The sequence below is a fragment of the Chamaea fasciata genome, unplaced genomic scaffold, assembly GCF_029207755.1.
Source record: "Chamaea fasciata isolate MVZ Bird 193981 ecotype frontalis unplaced genomic scaffold, bChaFas1.0.hap1 SCAF_3, whole genome shotgun sequence".
Lineage (NCBI taxonomy): Eukaryota > Metazoa > Chordata > Aves > Passeriformes > Sylviidae > Chamaea > Chamaea fasciata.
The window spans coordinates 39,503,063-39,523,421 of NW_027094088.1; the positions used below are offsets into that span (position 1 = coordinate 39,503,063).

Sequence of the window (20,359 nt, forward strand, 5' to 3'; positions counted from 1 at the left end):
GTTTGTGAACAATCACTTCAGCCTCAGCCAAGCACACAGAAACAAGCACTGGGCCAAGGCATATTTGCCTTGGGTCAGGCAAACAGGATCTGTGTGGCCACCCTCGGTCTGGGGCAGGATGAAAGGCCATCCAGGCCCCCTCACGGTTTGGTGACACCCCAGTCAACCCTCCCTTCTTTTGGGAACAATTACAGAGAGTCACCCAAAAGTGGCTACAAATAAACCGTATTCCATAAGCTGAGAGAGGCTGCTTTCTCACATCCAGCACTCTGGACCTGTTATCTGCTGCCACTTACACTGGTGGGAGCCCAGGGCGCTGTCACGGAGGGAAATGACCCAGGACTTTCTCTGGGTGCATGATTTGGTGTCCTGGCAGCTAACCTGGCAATTGTTCATGTGTGGGTTTTATCTTAAATAAAGAATGAGAACAATTATATTTGTGTGTTTTCACTTTTGCTCCATTAATGGGTAATTTCAACTTGCTTTCATGTTCTCCTTGCCAGCTCTTCACACTGCACAACAGTTAATCTAAATCCTCCAAAAGACATCAGCTGGTGGCTGAATTCTATGGAAAGTAATTTTAAGAATGAATGAAGTTTATAGAGACAACGTCTGCCCAGACAGTAAAGGTGGAAATGAACATGCTTTCAATGGCAGTGGGATAAATCTATTTTAGTGAAACATGGGTGGCTAAGACTTTCTGTCAGCCTACACAAAAGCATGAAGCAGGCCCGAGCTGCCCTCCTCTGTGCAGGATGTCCTCTCATCAGAGAGGTTCACTGCAAGCTACTCCTGGCTCCAGCTTGAAGTATGTAGCTGTCAGGTGCAAAGAGAAAAAGCAGAGTGAAATTTTGCTAATCCAAGCCCTTTTCCAGCCTACAGCCGAAAGAGACCACCTGGTGTCATCCAGCATACTGTGGGCCAAAGGTAAGAGCTCCACATTATGTATTGTAGAGTTCCACACAGAACATTTTACTCTAGTCTCACTGGAAGGAGAGGGACTGGGTCTGACACTGGACAGGAGGCTGAAGCCCTCATTTGATCAAAAGAAAAGCATTTATCATATCAGATGAGTCATCTCATCCTCTCACATTAGAAGCCACCTAAAAGCCTCAGCCTTATAGCTTAAATCCTTTAACTCAAATCTAGCTTGTCACCTGCGTCCTTGTCACAGGAGGAATGTGCAGCCTCAACATTGACATCAGCTGAAAGGTGAAGCTGTCCAAGGAAGAGCTGGGCATTGGCAAGCCCATTCTTCACCACTGGAGGTGAGGACACCAGACAAGTGTGAGAGCTCTGCCTCCTCTGCGGCACGGGGCCAAAACTTGTACCTTCTCTCTTGAGCCAAAACAGAAAGCAACCCACTCATTAGGGGTGAGTGATGGGGAGGAGAAAAGTCCTTTACACAAACGCTATTAAAGTTGCTGATAATGTTATGTGGTCTATGTGATGAATACAACTACGAGTCTGGACATAGGGAAAAAGTGGTTCTCATGATCAGTTACTTGAGTGTATGGTGTATGCTCTTCTGAGAAGAAGAAAAAAGCTGTATCATGTCACAACATCAAGTGGAGTACTTAAGAACACCTGCCTCATGGTAAGGAAACCAAAAACAGATATCTTAAAATTAAACTGAAAGATAATTAAAGTTTCATCTCAAAACACTCCCTAGACATTTTCTTTTTTTTTTTTTTTTAAAGCCCAATAGCCCTCTCTGAAAGATAAATTAACTTCTGATTCCTTTTCCATCACTAGAATAATGGGGAAAAATGTGGGAAAATAAAAGGATCAAAATCTCATCATCTTAATTTACTACAAAATGGTCTCAGAAGACTGGATAGAGTACTCCTCATTTATACAACTACTCCTTTAAATTGTAATAATACTGCCAATTTACCAACGCTAAGTATTTAAGAATTTACCAGTGCTAAGTTTTTCTAAGTTGTTCAAAGGTTAGGGGTCAGGTAATACACTTTCAGTATTTACAAATAAAACTTTAAGCCATATTGTCAAATATACAGGATAAAGTCCTAGTTTCCTACTCTGTAATCCCACCAAAAAAAGCATACTACTTCTTTTTTCTTTCAAACGCTTTCATTGTCCAGATTATCATTTGGCAAATAGGCTCTATGTTTGTAAAAGACATTACATAAAAAAATTCTAGTTTGGAACTGTGTCCTAATTTATATAATAAACATGGCAATTTAGACAGCAACTTACATGCCAGGTAAATTCAAAGATAAAATGATAACAGGTATTCCTATGCACAAAAAAAAAAAATCTGGATTTAAGATTAGAAGAGAGCAAGGGTCACCACATTTTTCACTGCTGTAGAAGAAAGATGTTATTTTTGTCCCTTTCAATATAAGTGATCTCTGTAGGCCCAACATGTGAAATACCTTCTGGACAGAACTGACTTTATGAAAAGATGGATGGATGGAGCCACTGAGTTCATAATCATATGGTCACTTCTGACTTCTCTCCAGAGCATATACTACTTAGGAAAAGAATGCAAACTGCAAATTAAACTCTCACTTTTCTTCAGCAACCTGACAGTCTGGCCCAAGAAATAGTGCTTAGTGCGGCAGACGGGGAGAGCGCGATGTGCATCGCACGGAGGTGTGAGGAACGCGGCCCACCCCGGCTCATCCCGCAGGGCACAGCTGCAAGGGGAACTGTACACAAAGAGGGGAAACGAGGGGCTCTCAGGGGAGGAGGTGAGAAGGGGCCTAAAGCAAAAACGGGAGATACTTTGGTTTCCTTTATGTCCTGATGCTATTTCAGACGAGCATTTTTCATCACCAACTTATACAAAAAGTGGTTTGTTACCAAAATAGTTTTCAGATTTCAGAATCAATCCCTTTGATTAATATAATTAAAACTAGGTGTGCTACTGAGTCTTTTCAAGCATGCTTCATCACCATCCTTTAAACCTGCCCTTTGTACATTTTCAGTTTACAGCACTTTTGCACAGGGACATAATGAGCTGGAAGGGAAGGTGTTCTAGCAAGATTGGGGCAAACACCAACGAAGTTTCTTCTAAACATTTTCATCCTCCTTATCTCTGTGTCATTCTTCAACTTACACACCCCCAAACATTCTCACTGCCTTCATGCCACTTAGTTTCTGTGTGGAATATCAAAAACCTGGATACTCTGTCCAAAATTCTTTCCTTTAGCTCTTTGGCTTCCCCCTTAGCAGAAGCAGCAGGTCTCTCAACCTGACACAGAACTTCCCTAGCCTAGAGACTCTGTCTGAATAATTAATATTTCTCTCCTCTTTCTATGGTCCCTTTCCACCGTTATTCCCATGGTATACAGGTGTACATGTGTTCTTTCTCAAAACTACAGTAAAATGAAAGGATCATCCCAAGCTCTCCTTGTGTTTACAAGGGTGTTAAACATCATTCCTCACAACTGAGAATTACCAAGAACTGAGACACTGGATGAGCATGTTCCTAAACCTAGGTCCAAATTTAAAGCTTTCCAGGCAGCCATCTGGCTGAAGAATACTGTAGGGAAGGCAAGGAGCAATCCCACCACCATGGGGCACAACTAGTCTAGCAAAACCACAGTGGAGCCACAGCTTGACGAGCAAAAATGCTCTTCTGCTGCAAGAACATTTCTTTTCAGGGAACATCTATCAGTAAAAAGAATAATTTCACCTTTGTATAAGCATTTCAACCACAAGGAATGAGGCAGCAGGTCTCCTGCCACAGCAGATCATGGCAGCTGCTTCTGCTGTTGCCCTGTAGAAGCACAGTCTAGGGAGGAAGGACTTTGGATAGCACAGTCTGAGTAGCACTGTTTGAAAACGCAAGTGTTTTGTTTAACAGAAGTTGCTTGCCTTTTTTCAGCTGCTCAAATTCTTTGCCTAGAGAAACCAGGGCCAGCTGCTCCATCATGGTTCTCACAAAGGCACAAGAAGGCAGACTTTTGGAAGACACCACTCTAAAGTCAAAGAAAAACCGTAATCAGAATTTTACTGGTAACATGTGAAAGGAATAAAAGTGGTTCCATTTTAACAGTTTTTCAACACTTGGGTACTCAGTTTGCAGAACAGCATTTATGTCTATTTTCAAAAAAATTCTTAGCATCACATTACTCATATATTTGTGCAAGACATTTTATACTACAGGCAGAATAATCTGTGCTCTAAATCTACTGAAGCCAATTGACACACCCCTACAGAAATCAAGAGAACAGTTTTAAAACTAAGACTCCTTTCCCTTATTTCATCTATCTTGATTAAACAGGCAAATTCAGATTAATGGAAGAACTGTAGCAAACCAAGTCCATATTTGCAGTAGTGTTGTAAAAATTAGGGTACAAACCAACATACAGGTGTGAAAAAAATTGGGAAAGGTTAAGAGAGGATCAAGATAGCAACAGCCAAGAACAAGATCTCCTGATTTCAATGACTTTTAAGTGGATCAAAATGAGCAAGTGATACATAAATTATCAAAACCAAAAGTCAAGATACTTCTCATCCTAAGCCAAAGAATAATGTCCTTGAATAATCATGCTGTAGTACAGTCAATCATGAAAACCACTTGTTCACATGTTGGGCAAATTAATCAGACTCTCTGCATATTCTGGCATAGAGACTTCTTTTTTATTTAAATAATTGAAAGATTACCTTGGTTTTTAGCATTTCATATGTCTTTTCAAAATGTAGTTCAGTTTTCCTTTTTCTAGAGACTGCGATGCTTTTGGTTTAACAAGCAGAAAAAAAACTGTGAGAGAAGAATTACACTAAAGGGACAACACCATATTACTGGGCTTGATTCTCAAGTGACACAAATGAGCACTGATCCATTGATGCTAATGAGTTACACACTCCTACAACACTTAAAGATCTGGCGTCTTTTCTTGCTGCCTTCTTGCTGTCACTTTTTGCAATCAGTTGTGGTCTGGGGCTTCCTTTCCCTCCTCCCTGCAACTAAACTGCCTAAATATTCAGCTACAACCAAGTGTGTAAGAAACTCAACTTTTTGATTTCATATCCTCAGGTTTTCTTTTGAGCTGTTAACTATTACAGCTCACTGAAAATAGCAGCCAAATGTCTTCACAGTCCTGTTGGTTCTGTAGTTTATTCTTCAGCCTTCCAGTCTGAGAAAGATGATATGAAAATATTAGATTAGTTAACACTCAAACCCAAAACCAAATCAAAGATAGCAAATATCTTGATAAATCTTAGAAAATGTTTTAGAGTTATACTAAGGAATGAGAATACCCTAAAATATACTAAGCTTCCCCATGAAGATGGGACAAATCTGGTTATTCCTCCCTTTGCTGTTTTCTGAGTATCATCTTTCCATTCAGAGAAAAGCAGCTCTTTTTTCTTACTGACCAAGATCCTTCAGGAATTACAGAAAAGGGCTCCCACATTAGTTAGATGTGGGAGCTTTTCCTGAGATCAGTCTACCAAGTGGAAAATCTGCCTGGCTACATATTAAAGACATTTTGAACCCATCTTCCTTCCCCCTCTCTCCAGTACCTAGCTCAGCACAGATTAAATGTTTGGAACTCCATACCTAAATCCTGGTCTTCCACACTGTGTAAAGTTTCCTTCAGATCTTTCTTAGTAGCGTCTAAACTTCATGCCTGATAAAGGAGAGCTCCAGATAGTGTTATCTAGGTTGGTAACACAAAATAGCATGAGAATACTCTGTGGACTGTACACCTGCAAGGTGTATGAGCCAAATGCATATGGGAGAGACACATAGGTGAAACAGAGCTGAAACGAGAGTCAGTGGTAATCAAGGAATAAGATTTATGTCCCCAGACAAAGTGCTCTGCACTTCAATGAAAGCTTCTCCCACATTGTCTGGTCTGCCTCTGAGGGCATCTCGCTGTCTGAAACCTGCTGGAGGAGAACTGGCTCTCAAACACAGCCTTATCACAAACTGATTCAGGTCTTTGCAACCATGTTATGTTTGCTTATATCAAAATGTACACCCTTGTGAACAGAGGAAAAATACGTAAACATTCTTACAGTAATAATTAATTGCTAAATTGAGATAGAGGTATTTTTTCTCTAAAGTCTGTGTTGCTCGCTGGGATTACTGAAACTAAATTTCCCTTGACACTACTCAAAAGAAACCGTAACACCACAACCCAGTGTAGGAGAAGCAGAGGATTTAAGATTATAGGATTAGGATGTTTTTACTATTCTAATTCCTTCTTCATCAGTAATGTGTATATGTGGATATTCACCACAAACTATTCGCTGTCCTAGTTAAAAACAGTGGTTTCACTCCTTTTTCCCAGCAGGGAGGTGTTCACACCATGGCTGATACTAACAGGCTCTCTTGTTAGGGAAACCAAGAACAGGATGAGCAAAGGGTCTGAGCCACTGATCTGGATAGTTTTCTTTTAGTCTCTTTGGATTAGAAGAAAAAAATACAAAACCCACTAAACCAGAGGGCAGCGGTCTCACATACAGAAAAGGGGGCTCTTCTGTATGGAAGTTCTGAGCGTGCAAGGTTTCATTATTCTTCATCTTCAACAGACATCCCACAAAAAAATGAGATTTATAAGAAAAATGGGCATTTTAGGAAAACAGGTGTTTATAAATAAACTGGTATTATCTGTAGTATTTTTCAAATGTTCAACCATGCAAAGTCTTGCAGTAGGCAAAAGTCCCAGACATGGTTATTGGATAATTTTCTTAGATAATATATATATATTGCATATACTATATAATTTATTATATATTATATACAAATAATACATCTTGAAAAAGATCTGTAGACTTTTCAAATTCAAAACACAATATTCAAAGAAAATGTAACTTTAGAAGGCTAAGAGGACTAAGGAATGGTCTCAAGTACAAGACAATTTGCAGCATGGCAGTTGATGTCCAAGGATGTCCACTTAAAAGCAAAATAAAGTTTTGGTCAGTATTTTTTTTTTCCTTCCAGTAGCTGGGAAACAAAGCACAAAACAAATGACAAGTAAACATTCAGCCACAGGAAGCCATTAACAACAGTGGGCACCAATTAGGGCCCAGCAGGTATCCTTTACACCGCCTGGTGCTCTAGCTCCTCCTCAAATACTTTGGCATAACACTCACAAACTCAGGCTTAGGAAACAACAGGCTCTTTCATTTACTCTGCAATTTGTAGCCACATATTCCTGCTGATAGGCCCATAAACCTGTTTGTAGTCTTCTTCTGTTTCCCTTCAAGTTTGTGTCATTAGAAACTACAATTACTGTCTGTCCAAAGAGAATACTCTTCAGGAAAGAAAATAAAATTGAGATACTGTGATCCTTTTCATCTTTGTCTCCCTCTCACTCCTTTTCAACTTTTCTTTTGGAGCAGAATGCATAACACAATGGCTGATGTCAGGCAAATGGGCTTACTGTGAAAAAATATGTGTGAATTCTCAGATTTTTTGCAACAAGGACATTATTTTTTCAAACCACAATTTTTCCAGTAGGACAGAGTGAAAAAAGCACATTGTTCTCAAAAGTAAGTCAAAGTTTGCGAGAATTAAAAAAGAGCAAAAAATATATTCTACTTCAGCCAAAACCACTGCACAAAATATATACAGTTTTGAGATCCTTCTATCAACTGTAAAATACTTTGTCTCTCTATCCAAAAAAACCTCAACAAATTACCCAAGCCTTTTAAAGTCACTCATAGATTGTGCCTTGCTTCTTCCCTTAGGAAGCAGAGTTCTATTGAAATATGACACAAAATAAGATTCACACCTTTACATTGAGATTATAAGACAGAAAAAAACAAAGCAGGTTGCCATCTCCCAAACCAAGATTTTACCAGCTTGTCAATGTTTTTCTGAAATGAAAAAATACTTTCATGGCATTATAGCACTGTAAAAAGCAGAGGAAAGTCAGAGTCCAGCCCACAGAACTGAGAGATCTTCTTAGTGAGTGTCAATATAAAACAATATGGGTAAAACAACCCATTCAACTCCACTAAATCAACCTTTGTCTTACAACCATCCACAGCCAGGGTCATCTCATGTGCCATTTCTGTTTCTGTCATCACTGCTAGATGCAAGTTAACCAAAACATCATCAGTTGAAGTTCAGTAGTTTCTTGATGCTTTTGGCATTACAAGACGACAAGGAAAGCAGACCAAAATTGTGCTAATTCAGAACTCTCCATTTTTCTCTTTGATTTTCCTTCATTTTTAATAATTTTTTTCCCACCGTTTCTTGCCATTTCAAAAAAAATCAAAGCAAACATCAGCAAATGAGTTGTTTACTTTCCAGTTGCACTAAATGTTTAATCCCCAGTCTTTTGGCAAAGGTGTGCCCAGTCACTCATCTCTGCTCCCTCCACTGCCTCTGCTGACAGTTCTCACCAAAGCTCCCAATTCCTGCTGCTCCAGCAGCATGACAGAGCTGTGCAGCCTCTGCATGCCACCGGCCCCACAACCAGCACCGAAAATCATCTGTGACAGAGGGATAAACTCTACAGCAGAATTCCCAGAACACCTAGCCAATGAGTTTTGAGGAATAACCAGATACGTGCCTTGTGTCCTGTGTCTCGGTACAGCCATACAGGCGTGGGGTGTAGAAGGGTCCTTATCATGCTCAGATATTGGCAGCCTAGAATCCAGAAAGATCATTGACAAACAACCCGCAGTCCCTGTGTGTACCCAGAGCTCACCTCTCCAGTGCTCATCTCATGGGAAGTGTCTAGGAGCCACTGAGGACTGCATCAGCCCTGACTCCTCATTGCTGCTGCTTGGCAGCTCGGCACTTCAAGGAAACCATGTGGCCACCAAGACAGAAAAATTTAGTACCTGTCCGATTCCTCTGGGCTCAGAAGGGAGCTGAAGGCTCCACATCACTGTTTCCTGGCATGCTGGGACAGGAGCACTGTGTGACAGGAGTGAATGAAACAAACAAGGCACTGATATTCCTCAGCAATACAGAAAAATGACACGTGAGGAAGCCTGAGTACAGGAAGCCAAACCAGCTTGCCCATTTCCACAGACCTAGACTTATCAAAGACCTGGACTGAGTGGACTCTGCTGATGTGCTGCTCCATGAATACATGTGAACTCAAACATCCTCCTCCACAGCTAAAAGACTACAACTATTGTGGACATTTAAAGAATTCTCAGAATGAGGTTAATTTATTGCATTTGAGATTAGCCTAGACTGGCCTTTCCCAGACTGGTTGGGGAGTTTCGCTCATTACCATGAGAGCTTCCCTGTTCCTCTGTGGGAAGAGAGAAGTTGTGCCTGTGTAACTTACCTGCATACACAGATTTCAGTTTTGTCTTGATACTTCTCAGCAAGAAATTGGGACACAGAATAACATATCTAAGTACTGATCATCTAAGTGCACACGAATCCATACACAAAACACCAGCTAATAAGAAAGGTGTTATTTGCACAACTGACTGCCTATATTTTTAAGGAACCCTTTCAGCACTAAGAATATATCTTTGTAAACTACATCTTATACTCTAAGGTCAAAAGAGGTAGTGCCCCTGCTCTACAGGCACCTAGAAATCTGGTGGCTTGTCCAAGCCAGTCATCTAGGCTCCTTCTGTAGTCAAGCAAGAGAGATAAGTGTCTCCAGATTGTCCTTTATCCCATTCTAGGATAGGTGAGTAAAACAGGTGAGATGAATCCCTGGCATGGTATCTACTGGGGGAGGGTGAGGAATTACTTCCTAGATTACTCCCTTAGGAGAGATGCTTAACTTTTAGCAGCTAATGTTGAGAGGAATCCCATGCTACAAGATTAGGGAGGATTATAAAGATTCACACACTTGTGAAAATTCCCATTATATTGGGCTTACAAAGAAAGTCAAAATTTAAATTTCCCATGCAAACAAAACCATCTTACACTCTCCATCATTCAAACTGTAGGTCACTATATCTATTAGAGTCACAGATTTGTGGAAGCTTTGTGTGTTTTCGTAAAGAAATAATGCTGTTCTATTTTCCCAGGAAAATGAGGTTCATGTTCTGAATATTAAGAAATTGTCTGTTGAGAATCTGTTAACCATTTAAAAATGACAAAGATATAGAAAAAAACATTTTCTGGGAGCATGTTACCAAGTAAAGGACAGACCTGTCCGTGCTGCCAAAGAGGAAAGTTGGGAACATGTAATCAGTTTATTATTTCCTGAGATCAGAAATGAAACTTAACACAGAGAAGGAACTTGTTTAGCTCACTGCTTCCATTCACCTGACACCACAGTGTCAATTAGAGACAACAGGTTTTCCTCATCTGCTGTTCTTCAGGAGTTCAAGGTTCTATGTAGGTTTTGCACAGCATCCATGCAAACAGTAAAACCAGCTCTCATCAGCAGTATCTCTCAACGGTGCCTCCTGCACTACTGAAACCAGTGGCACTATTTCTTTTTCTCCATGCCAGCTAAATGTGTGTTAGCATTTACTGACTATAAATGCAGGTCATTCCACACAGGCAAATGTCTCAGAACAAAAACCTGCTCAGCACAACTGGGCACAGTTTGCAAGTTCTTTTAAACCACTAATAGTTGCATTAAATAGGGGAAAATGTTTAATACTTTGATGAGATTCACACCTGGCATTCTTGCAAGGCTAACTCTTAAAGAAATTGGAAAATTCAGGCTCTTACTAGTAACATATATAATCTCCAGTCACAGTTCCTCCCTACATGGAAAAACACTGTGCTACTTCACAAGCCCTGAATAAACTAACCTCAGAAATAGGTTGAGAAAGAGGAAGACATTGCATTTACTGTTTTTCTCTGTTCATTTTTTACTGTCACCCCCTTTAGGATTTTCCTTTCTCATGTCAATTATTTACAAAATGGGGAGAAAGCATAAAGACATGATACAATAAGCGTATGATTAACAGTGGCTCTATATTCTAGAAGTCAGAGCCTGATGCCAGAGAGCAAGTAAAACATAGCCATGAGATCTGCCTTTCTCTGCATTGCTGTGGCCAGTTGAAAATATTCACATACATCTACCAGCACTATATTGATATTTAGGTATTGAGAAGCAACTGTCACAGTCACAACTGAAACACCAGCCTATATACAGTGATTCACATCTTCTGTTCCTTCAAATATAACTATAACCCTGTCATGCTTACAATCCCATGGAAATCCAGAGCGGGTGAGGAAGGGTGCAAAAGCTTTCATTTCCTACTTACTTTACAACCATTTCACCTGTCTTGTCCTGGAGTCTGGTGCTGCATTCCAGTAATGCAAGTACTGGGAAGGCTGGAGAGGTGTGAAAAGACCATAAAACAGAAACACCAGGAGACACCATGGAGATCATCAGGTCACACACTACAGTTTTACAGCCCCAGTTTGCAGCTCACAGACAGCCAAAGGCTGGCCTTCTGCAGGCACTGAGAGGAGCAAAGCAGTGGCTCTGATAGACACACTTGCTCCACTCTCCATAACCTATCTCATATTTCCATTCCCACATGGAGCAGCTGTGAGATTTGAGTTCACAAAGGTGATGAATTTGAAGCATTAAAGCATGTCTTTTGGTGCACTGCTTCACTGCAGACATACTTTGTGGCCATTTTCTTGTACTACCTGCTACATCCAACAGAGAAACAGATGCAGGCCCTCTGTTAGATGAGAATCCATCTCTCAGTTTCTCCTGCAGTCATTTTCCCCCTCTTCCTCTTCAATATTCTCGAAATTCTTTTCTTCTGGAGAAAGCATCTGAGAAAAATTCCAAAGTTATCATCTTTTAGCCCTACACACTTTCATTTTTTAATACAGTCTAGCATAACCAAGCCTGCAATCTTTAGGTTATTTTTTTTTTTCAAAATAAATAGCTGTTGAGATTAAAAATGAGTGATTTTCTGCTAATATACCAATGGCTTGCATACCCAAGCTAAAGAATTTAAGTTTTACAGACTTCATCAGTACAAATGACTCAAGAGGATGAGGAGTTTCACACCTCATAAGATGCATTAAGGACTCATTTAGATTAATGAAAGGAGAAGAATCTGGGAGCACATCTCTGTCCACATCTGCATTAGCACAGCACAGAACGGAGCAAGCTGAACCTGCAGAATGAAATTCAGTGCTGAGGACCCAGCACTCACCCAGGTTTTTTTCACTCTGAGCTTCCTCTAGTATGGAACCGTGAGCCAAAACACCCACTGGTAGCTGGTACACACAAGGCAAAGCATGTCCATCCAACCAACCTCAGCCCCACTTCATGATGTGAGTCTCCAAGTCCCAAAGGGGGCAGCTGAAGGCTCACTTCAAAGCAAGTCTGAGGTAATTAGCTCTAAAGACTTTTGCTACATAAATATTAACAGTAATATTCTAATGTATCTCAGGTACTTCCAGTTTAAAATGGCTGGGATAAAGCCAATTTGAAGTTTGTCAGCAACCATGGTCACTTAATTAAATATGCTTATTTTCATCACTACTGCTGTTTTCCTGCTCTGTACCCAAAACACTCCAGGGCACACCATAGCCATGCAGACATGCCTGCAAATTAACATGAGTGAAATTAGACACCTACAGGCCTTTACAACAAAAGAGTTGAGCTATTCATTTCTAAAAGTGTATGCTCCATCACAGATAGATCTTGGGCAGAAAAGAAATTGCTCGTTTTTATTTTTAAATCTAATTTAATTTCCATACTTATATTAAATCCATGTATATAACTCACTCTGGAAAACATACAATTTGAACAAGCTTAAGATACTAGGAGAGAAGAAAACCTGGGCTGTTGTTTCTTTTTAGGCTTCGAGGCCCACACGACACAGTTGACAAGGCTACAAAAGTTCAACCATTTTGTGTGTGCAGGCCCAGGTAAAGGAGGTCTGCATTTTCCAGTCACCCATGTGTTTATTTGACATAACATATAATGGGAAATAATGCTGTGGAAGCCCTAAACAATAATTTGCAAGGCACTCTTGTAAAAAGAAGCATTAACATACTTTTACAAATTGTTATGACAACTTAGTAATTGGATACAGCAACTTTTCCAGACCTATTGGCACATGAGTGTGGGAAGAGCTTGCCTGGAGGCTGCTGGTTCTGCAGGACAGTAGCTGCAGGCAATTCAGGGGACACTTTCACTGGCAGCTGCAGGTCAGGAAAATAAAGGGAAAAAGTACTTTGGAAAAAAAATCTCAAAGAACAAAATATAAAAATAGACTGTTGATGGTTTGAACAACATAAATCTATTGGAAACTGAACTGTTTCATTAGATTTATTTAAAGAATGCAAATAGCTGGTTTGACTTTAAAAGTACTTCAGCCTCCATTATCAAATTAAGGTTTTCTTAAGCCTCAAGCCGTAACAGAATCACCTCAGGTTTTTTTAAACAATTCCTAACATTTCATGAGGCACATTTGAGACTAAGCATCAGTCACAAGGGTGCATGCAAGGATCTATCCTATTCCTTCTCCACCTGCAACTCTCACTTAAACTAAATACTGAATTTTAAACTTGTACAAATCTTTTATTTCAGTTTAGTGTGATTTGTATTCAGTCTAAATCCACTACTTACTAACTTAAGCTAAAGAGATGGAATTCTAAATTACAATGACTGTTAAAGACAAGGTTTTTCCACTGCAGTATTTAAGTCAGTATGAACCTGACCCGAGTTTTAGAGGTAATTTTGTAGTATACATAAAGCCCTGAAAGTACTCAGAAACTAGTATGCTACTATTGTTCACATAAATAAAATAAAATTTGTAACAGAGCAGCCTTTGTAGCCCTTTCTTAATAAGATTTGGATAAGATACAAGCAAAAATACTCTCTGCTCAGCACTTCTCTAACCTTTACCTATAAAGAAAAAAAAGGCACGGGATGGGTCAATACTTTTCTAATTGATTGATACTTTACACAAGACAAAATTAAGATTCAGATGTCGCAATTGAAGCAATTCTTTCCCAATGGCGACTGTGTCACTCCAAAAATAATTCAATGCAGTATTCCCCTGCTAAGTATGGAGAAAAGTGTTTCCTTTAGAAGAGGAAATTCTCTTAAGGAAGTTGTTTTAAGCCAAATAAAAGTTCAGGATGAAGCCAGCAAAAGGTGTGAAGGATTTCTCTTTGATTTCCCAGCTTGTGTATTTGGGCTCAGACACAGACTACATTTTATGCACATATTAATAGGATGCTAATAAGCCTACAACTCTACTTTGACAGGGACCTGTAGAGACAACCTGATATGTGGCACCAGATATAATAGCTGTCTTAAGCAGGAGATTTATCTCCCTCTCACACAGGGGGTGAATCAGGTGACATTTTTTTAAATTACAAGTTCAGATGAAAATGGCATGCGAAGTTGGGCCGTTATTTTTCGTTGTAACGTTTCTCAGTTAAAGTAAGCCTTCAAAAGATCGAAATAGAACCCAAGCCTTTGAGACTAACCAGGAGCAGCTTTTGCTCTTCACTGGTAACCTTACATGCAAAATGAGGCCACTCAGTTGCAAACCCTTGTAAATTACTAGGTCATGAAAACAACCCCGCTATCAAAAGCACAGAAATTGGCAGCATTTATTTCAACAGCTTTCTGCATACCATGAAAAACTTGGAGAGAGATTCTATCTAGCTGCAAACTGCAGAGATATTTCAAAGTTAGATCTTCTTAAAACAACACTGAAAAATTTATAAAAGTGATAAAAAGAATAATAAAAAGTAGCAGGTAAGACTAATCTCAACCATGTACTTATCCTGATTTCTATTTACCATTTAAAAAATAAACCAGAATTATTATATTATTATTAATCCAAAATTATATCTGGTGCCACATATCCTAAAATTTAATTTAACCACACATTCAATCAAGGCTTCCATATACTTTCTCCCCCAAACAAATTTTGTTTTCACCATTTCACTGTAGGAATTTTTTTCATATTTCTTGAACAACAAAAATATTTTGGACAAACTTTTTCATCATCAGACACTAAAAAAAGGCCTTTTGCTTGAACAGCACATGCAAAATGGAAAAGAAAAAAAAAAAGGGTACTAAAAAACCCCCAAAATGAACAGATGATTTTCATTTTAATTTGAAATAAAAATTCTGGAAAAGTGTGATTGTTCTTAGCCTGTTGACATGGAAGCTTCTCCCTTTTATTAACTGTTGCTTCGATGAAACTTAAAAAAAAATATAGCAAGAAGTTTTGTTTTTCAAAAAAATTCTACATGGTTTAAGCATTTTACATTTTTTAAAACTTTGGTTTTTTGTTTTTTTTTTTCAATATATTTATATGTGCAGTCTGGTCAATTGACCAGCATGTATGTATACAGTGACTAGTAAAACTTTTTCCAATATCTTCTCCTATACTGGGATGACTCTCAGCTTCAAACTTCTTTCTGTCATCTCAAGGCTCTACTGACAACAACTTCAGCCATCAACAAAAAAAAAAAAAAAAAAAAAAAAAAAAGGGACAATTGTAAAACATCGGTTGTTCTTATCTGCCAGCTTGAAGAAATTATTGCAGCCTTTCTATTTCTTAATGTGAAATAAATGAGTATAGTTCTGAAACTACAGAGTAATTTATTAATTTGAAAGATGACTAAATGGGATTTCCCCCACCCCTTTCCTGTCATTTCTGCTTGGGGAGTTTCATCTGTTCACTTGACCTTCTCCTCAAGGGAATGAGAAGAGCAGAAGCAAAGTGCCACCCAAAGATGTCTCATGCCTGCATTGCAAATGGTTCAAGATGCCCCGTGTCCATGCAACTGACTTCAAAGGGCTCTCAAAAAAGTAACCCAGGTCATCCTGAAATGAGGCACCTGTGCTGCTCCAAAGGGGCTGCTTCTCACTGACTCACAAAACTGCAGCCACTGTGGCACAGCAGCTCATACGGAGCTGTTCTTCTGTAAATCTGTAAATCTCACCTGCTCACATGATCTCTGTACTTGACACGAGTTTCTCACCTTCCTCTGGTGGAAATCCAGCTTTGAGAAGACAAGCAGGAAGGTCCAGAGCTTCAGGCACCAACTTCTCTTGCAGAGGGAGGAGGTCTAGGGGACATCCACGATGTCTTGAAGGCTGTGCCTTGATGTTTGTGTGTCTGGTTACAAAGACACTGAAAGAAAAGCAACAAGTCAAGGAACTACTATTACCTCTTGCAAAATCTACTTTGGTTTCCTAGCTTCAGGACTGAAAAAGCCAGGGTCAAAAGAGGAACATTTAAATCTTCACAAAGCAGACAAACCATAAAGCAGAGTTCAACCTATTGTACTGTTATGCAGGCTGCACACAGAGATATATGAACATATACATGCTGGTGTAACATACAAAACACATATAAATGTACTGCTGGTCACATTCTGTTCTGTAGGCTGTGAGATGTGATGGGCACATGTGCCTGCCGCCCTTGGGCAGCTGTCCTGCAACCCTTTGGGTGCTGTTCAGACAATGCTTCAAAGCTGGAGCAAGCAATGGTTCAAGCACCGGTTCAAGCACCTCTTTGAAACCAGTAGAGCATTTATGGCCCTCTGCCTAGGAGCTTCCTACATGTGTAAAATCAAGCCAGCTTTTTCCCAGTGGCTTACCAAACATTCACGTCAACCTTGATAGGCTCAGTTCCAATTCTGACATGTGACCACTGTTAAAGATCCCATGGGAGTGATGGAATCGACTGAATGCCTTTTGGGAGGGGTCCAAGATATCTGAACTATTAGGAAGCACACATTACCTGTAGGTGATGGCCAATCCTGCAGTCAAAACTGGAATGGTAGCATTTCTGTGCAAACACAAGTTAATTGTGATCTCTGCTCTCAGGGTCCCAAATATCAGAGTGGCTGCAACAATTCCACCATTGCGGAAATTTGTGAAAGCTCCTCTGGGGCACTGTATCCTACCATCACTAGTAAAAATGAGTCCTGCTCTGCTGCCTCTCACCAGTTTTGACACTGGACACCCCAAGGTAATAACAAACCATTACTTTTGGGAGGATGAGATGCTGATTTACCCTGAGATCAATGTGATGAAGTCAGCAAGGAAACTAAACTTGGCAAATTCACTTCACAGCACCTTAAGACAATACAAGTTGGCTAACTACCCTGACACAAACTCACACTTTTTTCACCAGTGGAGAAAAAAGTGGCCCAGAAGAAAAATCTTAAAGGAGCCATTCTTTCTTGTATTATTCTTTTTAGGATAAACCTAAAAAATAAAAATAAAGGAAAAAAGAAAACCCCAAGATACAACAATTTAGCTTATTTGATCTGGGGCTATTTAGGTGTACAACAACATTCTTGCTTTCACTTGCATCATGGAAGTACATTTTTCCCTTGAGGGAATAATGGATAAGTGAAACCCACAAATGTAATTGTTTTTTCTGTGACAACCATTCACATTTCAATCTAACATTCAAATAGAAAACCAAATCCTAAATCTATTCAATTGTCTTACTACATCCCACAGATTTTAACCATGTTTTACTGACCACTGTAAGGCTGCCAGTGAGAAGAGATGAATTTTGTCTATCTTGCCCCACATTGACTGTCCTTCCTTTGAGTTTTGAATCCTCACATTGTCATGGAAAAACAGACTTGATTTGGGGAAATCAGTTTAATTTTCTTACCAATCAGATCAGAAGAGGATAATGGCAAATAGAACCAAATCTTAAGAACACCTTTCCCCCACCCACCTTTTCTTCCTGGGCTTAACTTCACCCCTGGTTGGGGAATGGAGGCTGTAGTCAGTTCATCACATATTCCTTCTTCCAATTCTTCCTCCTTAGTGGGAGGGCTCCTCACACTCTTCCCTGCTCCAGCATGGATCCCCTCCTCAGGAGACAGTCCTCCATGAGCTCCTCCAAGCTGAGTCCTTCTCATGGGCTGCAGTTCTTCATGAACTGCTTCAGCGTGGGGCCCTGGCACAGTCCTGCAGGAACAGGCCAGGCTGCTCCAGTGTGGGGCTTCCACTTAATAAAGCTCTGGATTGTGTAGATACAAAGGGGGAACTCAGACTGCTGATGGCTCTGCTGCAGCCTGTCAAAGACTGCAGCAACACACAAATGATGCTGCAGGGTTACAAGCAATAGCAGAGCACCACATTTCCAGCACAGGGAATGCCCCTCACCTCCTCCACTAGGGTATTTCAGCTCTTACCTACTTCTTTGCTCTTACCTACTTGGGCACCTGTGAGCCCCCCAAACTACTGTGCTCCTGTGAGCACACAGATAATAATACAAGGTTATTCAGGCAGAATAACCCCCAACACAAAATATGAGCACCTGCCCACAATGAGATCATTGAGATCAGCACAGAAGTGCTGTCACGGAAGTGTTCCTGTGCCATGAAAACATGAGTCCCATACCACATGGGCTACTCCAACAAGCCAGGCTGCTGAAGGCTGCTGCCAGGATGAGTCAGCCCTCAAAAGTCAGCCAACAGGCTGCAGAGTTCACCCTGAGGTAAAATGTAAACATTTGTGCCAAGATATGATCCATTAATAGACAATAAGCAATAGTGCTACTTTCATGTTTCTTCCTCTCCTTTCCTAACTGACTTGCAAGCAATTCTCAGAAATTGCTCTGGTTTTTAATCTATGTTTCAGTATATTGCCTACATAGTTTATGTACTGGAAAAAATGTACTCGTTCTATAAAAATAGTCTCCAATTCAAGTAACAGCGCACAGCTTGATTAACTCATTCATCTGTAGAGACTGTGGAGTTAAACTGAATTTTCAGCTTAAGACAAAAATGAGGAAGCAAGAATGAGAACATAATACATTACACACATTTAGCTATGTTATACTCTGCAGAGAAATATATTTTGGCAAATATTTATAGCAGTTATTTAGACTATGCCACACCACACCCAAGTAAGAGAAAGTTTCCAAAGGAGATGATGTAAGATAGGGAATGAAAAGTACTGAAAGACACCCAAACAAACAAACAAACAAACAAAACCCCAACCAATTAAAAAAATCACAACAAGCCTGATATTTGGGTTGTGTTTTCTTGGTTTTGTTTTGGGTTTTTTAATAACAGCGATGAAAGCAAACAAACAAACAAACAAACAAACAAAAAAACCCACAAAAAACCACAACAACAACAACAAAAAACACACAACAAAAAAACCCACACACCAAACAAAGTCTAATAATAAATGTAATGTAATCTTCAAGCCAAACTCTTAGCTTGGCACTCAGGAGTGCTGAGTTTGGATGCTACAGTATCCAACAGCTTTGTCTGAGGCTGTTCAGGGAAGCACTGCTTACACTGTGCAAACTTTTTGTCATATATTCCCTCAAATATTGCGACCAAAGTTTTCAGAAAGAAAAAGAGACAAGACTGTAATGACTTTAGACACCTAGTTAAGCAGCTTATTTCCGAAAAGTGCTGATGACCCAGGAGCTCCCATTCACTTCAAAGTGTAGGATTTGGGAATGTTTGTTGCTTTAAGATTTATGGTGTCTCTACATCCTAAATGAGAGATTCAAGAAATTACAACAAGTAGCTCATCTCCATTAAAATTAGAAAGAAGTGCTAGACTGATTTGTGGCATCTGTTCCAGAGACCAACACATTCATGTCTTCACAGACCCTGCTGGAGGAATAAATAGTGTAAAGAAGAGAGGATACCCCAGGGAACGCTTTGCTAAGGGGCAACAAGGCACCTCATCACAATATCCTCGAGCTAACAGAAGACACAGCACACGAGGGAGAGGAGAGGATGAGAAGTCTTTCTTCCTGCAGACTATTCAGTAGTAAAGGAACAGAATTCAGCTCACAGCTCTGACTATATTCCTGTCAGTGAGCCAGCTTAGCAACATTGTGTAAAAACAGAATCACAAGCTGGGCAATAACAGACCAAGACAGCATGTGGAAATCCATAGCTAACAAAATAACACCATCAGGAGCAAAAACTTTGACTCAAACATGGGTGAGAATTCTTATCATGTAGCAAAGCTGTTGTACAGCCAAGCTGACAGACCAAACCTATAAAACCTCTACAAAATCCCCTAACATTTAGATATTGATACCAACAGGGATTTTTGGGGATTGGCAAGTCACCAAAATAAATGTGTTATTTTGCTCCAGGCAGGACTATTCCCCAGTGCTTCCTGAAAATATGGCACGTTTAACCTGTGAAAGTTTTGGAAGGCTTTCTCCTCTTCTGATAGGGAAAAAAAAAAAAAAAAAAAAAAAAGTTAGCAACGGCAAAGGATAAGAGTCCATAAAGGGGATGTCACTGTTAGCAACCTGAGTGACAGACAGGAAGAAGATTTCCACAATTGGCATTTGGTGAATTGCAAGCTATAAAAACTGTTTGGAGATTGGCTAGGTTGTCTGCAGTTTCTGGGGACAGCAATTTAATTCTGTTACTAAAAGATCTTCTTTTATTTATATTCTTTATTTCAGAATTTCTTCCTATACCAAAGTAACACAAGAAAACAGAACAAATCACACTTCTTACTAGGTT

General features: G+C 39.8%; 1 long non-coding RNA gene across 2 annotated transcripts; it reads right to left on the reverse strand.

The window, feature by feature from the left end:
• Positions 1-3,864: 3,864 nt before the first annotated feature.
• LOC136287671 (uncharacterized) lies at positions 3,865-7,778 on the reverse strand. Of its 2 annotated transcripts, XR_010720248.1 has the most exons (4): positions 7,719-7,778; positions 5,537-5,606; positions 4,991-5,111; positions 3,865-3,950 (listed from the first exon to the last, which is right to left on the reverse strand). It is a non-coding gene; the product is annotated as an uncharacterized lncRNA (long non-coding RNA). The 2 variants fall into 2 exon arrangements; XR_010720247.1 differs by lacking the exon at positions 3,865-3,950 and having other exon boundaries at positions 4,020-5,111.
• Positions 7,779-20,359: the final 12,581 nt, after the last annotated feature.